At 35.0% G+C, this 7,239-nt stretch overlaps 1 long non-coding RNA gene across 1 annotated transcript; it reads left to right on the top strand.

The window, feature by feature from the left end:
* The first annotated feature begins 3,213 nt into the window (after positions 1-3,213).
* On the top strand, positions 3,214-4,542 carry LOC121780594. Its single transcript, XR_006046057.1, has 3 exons — positions 3,214-3,252; positions 3,398-3,450; positions 4,390-4,542. It is a non-coding gene; the product is annotated as an uncharacterized LOC121780594 (long non-coding RNA).
* Positions 4,543-7,239: the final 2,697 nt, after the last annotated feature.

Raw genomic sequence — 7,239 nt, 5'->3', positions numbered from 1 at the left:
CGATGGCATCTATCCGAAGTGGCCTACCTTCGTGAAGACGTCCAGTGGGTCTGCGAACCCAAAGCAGGCTCTTTTTGCGCAGAAGCAGGAGGCCGCTCGCAAGGATGTGGAGAGGGCGTTCGGGGTTCTCCAAGCGCGATTCAACATCATCAAAGTCCCGGCTCGTACGTGGTTCATGGAGAACATTACTTTTATTTTTTAGGATTTTAATTGTGTGCTTTTTATTTTTTTAAGTTTAAGTTGTAACTTTGTTTTAATGTTGTGTGTTTTTTAATAAAGTGTGTTTGTTTTTTATTAAAGTGTGTTTGTTTTAAGTGAATTGAGTTGGAAATAAAAATAAAAAATGAAATTGAATGAATAGTAATTTAAGGAACGGTTAAGAAACGGAGGGTTGCAGGTTCCGTTCCTTAGTTAAGGAATGGAGTAAAAAAGTACAGTGGGGCCCGCAAATAGTAGTTTAAGGAACGGTTTAGGAACGGTATAGGAACAGCGTTGTGGATGGCCTTAGATACTGATGGCCAGTCAGGTGGTCACTCTTGCTTGTTATATTAGGACTATGCACTAATATCTTTATATAGTCATTTCAAAGCTTCAACAATATATACTCCCTCCGTCCCACAAAAGTATGCACTCTTACCTTTTTAATAGGTCTCACAAAAATATACATTTTCTAATTTTGGAAAGTCTTTTCTCTCTAATGAGGTGAGACTCATTCTCCGCTAACAATACTTTAATTACTTTTTCTCGTTACCTCTCTTTTACTTTACCAATTTTACATTAAAACTCGTGCTGAACCCAAAGTGCATATTCTTTAGGGACGGAGGGAGTATTATATAATGTGAGGACACTGAGGAGTAGTAACATGGAAGGACTAAGAATCCTGATTATACATGTAGAAATGTAACCGCATGTAATTTCGCCATGATATAATTAGTACTCCCTTCGTCCGTCGTTAAATGTCTTATTTTTCATTTTTCGTTCGTCCGCCAATAAATGTCTCATTTCACTTTGACTATATTTGGTAGGTAGACCCTTGCTCCACTAAATCATTTCACTCACATTTTATTATAAAACTAATATATAAAAGTAGGACCCACCTTCCACTAACTTTTTCTATCCACTTTTCTGTACAAAATCAAATAATTTCTGAAAATCCTAACTGGTCAAATATGAGACATTTATTCATGGATTGAGAGAGTATAATGTCACACCTCAACCCCTCTGACGTATACTCTTATAATAAATAAATTCCTTATCATAAAAGCAATTAATGCACGTGTATAATTCATAGAACGCACATATTATATAATTTCAAAATTCAACATTTATCAAGTACATATTTCAAAACATTCTACACAGTAGTGGAACCCTGTCACCACTCTATATACTATACATTCATCTACATGCAAAATGATGAGGAGGAGAAGGTTGTCAAAATGCGTCAGCCGCCGAACCTGATAACACGTGGAGTTCCTATGACCCACGCCAGTCAAAACTTTACTGCTATCTTATTCCTGAAAAATTTAGTGGTTTATATGAGCCACAACTCAGTATATATAAATTTCCACCTTTAATCTCACATGATACAAACATCAAGCATATTCTTTTATCAATACATATAATCAGAAACAATATATAACATAATTTAGAAACAAACCATTTCATATTCATATGCATATGCCACTCTATTCAGTTTATTATTCTGTAACAGTCAAGCCTGGCATCTGTCCGAGATTCCTCTATGACCCGAAGGTCTCTCTGTATTTGGACTCATAGGTCCCTCTGTATTTGACCCGAAGGTTCCTCTGTATTTGGACTCATAGGTCCCTCTGTATTTGACCCGAAGGTCCCTCTGTATTTGGACTCATAGGTCCCTCTAAAATTTCAGATCCAGTACAAGGCTGTCACAGATCCTCTCTAATCCAATGATTCACATAATCAGTATCATAAACATATCATTTGCACCAATAACATATCCATATCATATTCCACCATCTATATCAAATAACACATAATCATATTGGATCCCATCACATAATCAAATCATTCATTTTGTTTAACACCTAGCAAAGAAGCAAATAAAACATGTAAAATTAAAAGTGTGATTTATACCTACCTAATTAAAACAGATAATCTAACCGAGTTTTTTTATTCCATCTCCGGTTCCATAGCCATCAATCTCGAAACTGAAAATATACGTGAATTTCTTCTCAATTCCAACCCTCTCATTTTTTTTCTTTTTTTTCTCTCAAAAGTTCCTTTCGGTTTTATTCTCCAACTCCCCCTAGCTAAACTCATCTCCTCCCTATGATTATTATTTTTATTATTTTATATCCTCCATAAACCGACTCCCCTTTATATTAATTAAAGAAGTGTACTTCCTATTTTATTTCCACCACTTAACTCTATTCCATTTATAATTATATACTTACACGAGTGACTCCATAGTGAGTCATTATCCCTAATATTCATATTCATGCATGCGCATATATATATATATATATATATATATAGGGGAGCGTTATTCTCCTATTCATCCCTTAGATCTTTTATTCTTCTTAATATGAGCCGTTAGATCTCATTCATCAAAGGTCCAGATGATCTGCATTATTACACTATAATGGTGCATTATTAGTCGGTGTGCATTATTCAACTGAAAATCTGCATTATTACACTATAATGGTGCATTATTAGTCGGTGTGCATTATTCAACCGAAAATCTGCATTATTAAATGACACGTGGCACTAATCTAACCGTCGGATGACAAAATCGTGGGGCTGAGATCAAGAAGGAAAAAGGAGAAAATATGCAAAAAGGAAATGAATACATCCCTATATAGGGGGACCTTATTCTCCTTTTCCCATCTTACATCCTTTTTCCTTCTTAATAATACCCGTTAGATCTAGGGAATCGACGGATCGGATTGTTTTAATAAATTTACCTCCGTGTTGCATTATAGACATTGGCTTAATGCATTACAGGGGTAATTTGGCCATTTGACAGAAGCTGAACCGCCATATCTTGGAATATGCTAATTTCACGGGATTTCAAACGCTCCTATTCTCCTTCTTTCCTCATTCATTACGCCCACAACCCTTACAACTACTTCCACTCTCTCCACTACCCAAACCCTAGAAATCTACCTCCCCAGCGGCGCGTTTGGAGATTTTGGATTTTGTCGACCAAATTTTCGGAGGGAATTAGCTTTTAACGCTGAAATCGACTCGGAAACACCGACTACTTTCTAATAGGTGTGTTTCAACAGTGATTTAGGCGTCCTTTTTTCGTGATTTTGCAGACCAAGGCGGCGGTTTCGTGATTTTGCAGACCCATTTTGGGTTCGGTTAAATAATGATGAATTCCAGTACCATGATATGTTTTTGTGGTTTTTGCCAGATCGAAAATGCCGAAGAGGGGTCGTCCGCTATCGCAAGTAACAGAGGCTGCAGGTAAAATTTACATCGTGTTGCTTCAAATCAATATTTGTTTTTTCAGATTGTGAGTGATGGTATTAGCAATTCTGTTAAATCCGCATTATACATGTTGTCTGGTGTGCTGACTAAAATCATGACACGGTTCATACTTTCAGATATATTCAATGAATTGTGGAACTATAAGCATGCATTTTTTGGTGTTACTGTGTGCATTATATGAGGTATATTAGTGCATTATCCGTAGTATATAATGCATTATCAGTAATATTTAGTGCATTATCAGTATTATCTAGTGCATTATCAGTAATATTTAGTGCATTATCAGTAGTATCTAATGCAGTATCATTAATATTTAGATTGTGAGTGATGGTATTAGCAATTCTGTTAAATCCGCATTATACATGTTGCGTGGTGTGCTAACTAAAACATGACACGGTTCATAATTTCAGATATATTCAATGAATTGTGGAACTATAAGCATGTATTTTTTAGTGTTACTGTGTGCTTTATATGAGGTATATTAGTGCATTAGCAGTAATATTTAGTGCATTATCAGTATTATCTAATGCATTATCAGTAATATTTAGTGCATTATAAGTAATATTTAGTGCATTATCAATATTATCTAATGCATTATCAGTAATATTTAGTGCATTATCAGTAGTATCTAATGCATTATCAGTAATATCTAGTGCATTAACAGTATTATCTAATGCAGTAGCAGTAATATTTAGTGCATTATCAGTAGTATCTAAAGCAGTAGCATTAATATTTAGTGCATTATCAGTGATGTTTAATGCATTATGCGAATGTTTTACTCAATCATTCATGTGATGTGATTGATTACGTTGTTTGCATTAATATGTAAACATTAACATGAACACATCATTACACAGAACGTAGTCCACTTTTTTGAAAATGTTGTGATTTGTTACTTTGTTTGTGCAATTTCAGAGAAGCGAGTAAGATCTGAACTCGACGATGCAGTTGATGATTTAATTCCGGTAGCGTTGGCACAAAAGTTGAGGGATCGGTTGGCAGCTGCTGCCCCTAGTAGCTCAGCAGGTGATGTTCAACAGACACAAGTTAAGGGAAGAAAGACTGATCGTCTTTACTGCAGGCGCACACCGTCGGAGTTTCTGAACTGCTTGAAGCAGTTAAATCCAAGACAGCTTGTAGTGCTTGATGGTTTCTGGTATTTGTTGGAAGACTTAGCACTTTAGATCTTTTTACAAACTTGAATACACTTAACAATGTTTTTGAGACTAGTCTTTCTGATTTTGATCTTGTGAACAATCAGCCTAACCGTATGTTCATCGTGCTTATTCAGACGGCTAAGAATACTTAGTGTGTAATTGGTGTATTATGTTATTTGTCTTGTTTGTATTATGTTTTTTGTCTGTATAGTTGGCCGATTAACTCTCATAATGCTTAACATATGCCAAATAATGCACTAAACCTTGTGCGCAATGCAATGGCAACACCAAATAATGCATTTGTATATTAAACACCTAATACATTAAGCCCTGTATGTAGTACGCCTCTATTTTATGTGCATCATATATGCATATAATGTAAGTAGTCGTATTAGATTATGCATTACAAAACGTTGTTTGTGTATTTAACCCAAATAATGCACCAATTGTTATGCGCAATGCAATGGCAACACCAAATAATGCATTTGTATATTGCACACCTAATAATTTAAACCATATATATAGTAGGCCTCAATTTAATGTGCATCATATCTGCATATAATGTAAGTATTCGTATTAGATTATGCATTACTGAACGTTGTTTGTGTATTTTAACCAAATAATGCACCAATACTTGGGCGTAATGCAATGGCAAACCCAAATAATGCATATGTATATTGTACACCTAAAATATTAAGCCATACATATAGTACGCCTAAATTTTATGTACATCATATACGCATTAATATTAAGCCCAGGGGATAGGGTCTAGTATGTACACATTAATAACAACGTTAACAAAGACCATTAATGAGTACGTACTATACCCTAGCCCCTATGCTTATTAAACCCTAAGGGGAAACAAGAAACGTGTGTCAAACATCGAAACACGACACATCTTATTCGTATACATTGCAGGTCACATATGGTGCATTATGTAGTCCACAATATCCATTATTCGTTACCATTCGGTGCATTATTCGTATCTGTTTAAACATTGTTATTAATGAGTACGTACTATACCCTAGCCCCTAGGCTTATTAAACCCTTAGGGGAAACAAGAAACGTGTGTCAATCATCGAAACACGACACATCTTAATCGTATACATTGCAGTTCACATATGGTGCATTATATAATCAATAATATCCATTATTAGTAACCATTCGGTGCATTATTCGTATCAGTTTAAACATTGTTATTTATGTGTACGTACTATACCCTAGCCCCTAGACTTATTAAACCCTTAGGGGAAACAAGAAACGTGTGCCAAACAACGAAACACGGCACATCTTATTCGTATACATTGCAGTTCACATATGGTGCATTTTATAGCCAATAATATCCATTATTCGTTAACATTCAGAGCACTATTCGTATCGGTTTAAACATTGTTATTAATCACAAAACAATACATGTTAAGCTTAATATGCATTATATGACATACGGTGCACATTACCCTTCAGAAATAGTGCATTACATCTTCATATTTATACATTACATGTATTATCTCTTTCATATGTTGTACATTACCCTTCAGAAATAGTGCATATATATCTCTTTCATAACCAACATTCCATCAATGTATCCCAAATCGATATATATAATCTATACATTATTACTTCAGATCATGTTCACCAATATATGCAGTTTAAAATTTTAACATCTGTTGTTTACTACAACTCCACTATATTCAAATTGAGGAGGAGAAAATGAGTCTTCGGAAACGGAGAAGAATCACGTGTGTGGAAACAGTAATGGCTAAATGGGCATCTTATTTAATTATTTGGATTAGAATTGTGATTCGTGAGTTTTGTATGCAAATAAAAAATCAAATGGAAGGATTCCCCATAGTCCATACACTATTATCCATCATTCAATATTGTTATATTCTACCAATTGCAAAAATAACAATTGAATAATGAATTGAGAACCTTTTTAATAAAACCATAAGCGTGAATTGATATCCGAGAATTGCAAATCAGTGATGAGCGCACAAATTCAATTGCAGCGAGGGATGTGTGGAGAACTTCGCGTCTGGGCGTATTGCAGGGAAGCATAACTGTGCAGATCTTATTAAGCCTAAATTAAGGACTTACCATAACCAACCAACATATTGAGTTCCAATTAAGCCCTTTTCACGGTTTTTAATCATTAAAAATATTGTTTATACAGCTAAATTTAGGCCATAAGATTTCGAAAATCAACGGTTAAGATTAAGAAGGAAAAAGGAGGAAATATAGGAAAAGGAAATGAATACATCCCTATATATATATATATATATATATATATATATATATATATAAGGAGGGTTGTGATCAATTGAGATTTTTTAGCCTAATTGAGAAATGAGATGCATTATCAGCCACTCATTTTTATTAAATGAGTGGTCCAGAATTTGCCACATGGAAAATATTTTTAGTTTAATTAATTATGAAAGGGCGTAATGGTAATTTTATGTTTAAATTGGGTTTCTTCCGCTTGTGTTCTCCATCTCCTTCCCAAATCCCCGCCGCAGATTTCGATCTCAGCCCCTCCGCTTCTCCGCCGCCCCCAAAATCTCTGCCACAATCTCTGTCGCCGACAAGCTTCCTGACGCCACCCTATCCT

This window comes from Salvia splendens, chromosome 2 (genome assembly GCF_004379255.2).
Source record: "Salvia splendens isolate huo1 chromosome 2, SspV2, whole genome shotgun sequence".
In the NCBI taxonomy this organism is placed as follows: domain Eukaryota; kingdom Viridiplantae; phylum Streptophyta; class Magnoliopsida; order Lamiales; family Lamiaceae; genus Salvia; species Salvia splendens.
The sequence above is the reverse complement of the archived record's forward strand: the minus strand, read 5'-3'. Positions and strand labels throughout refer to the sequence as shown.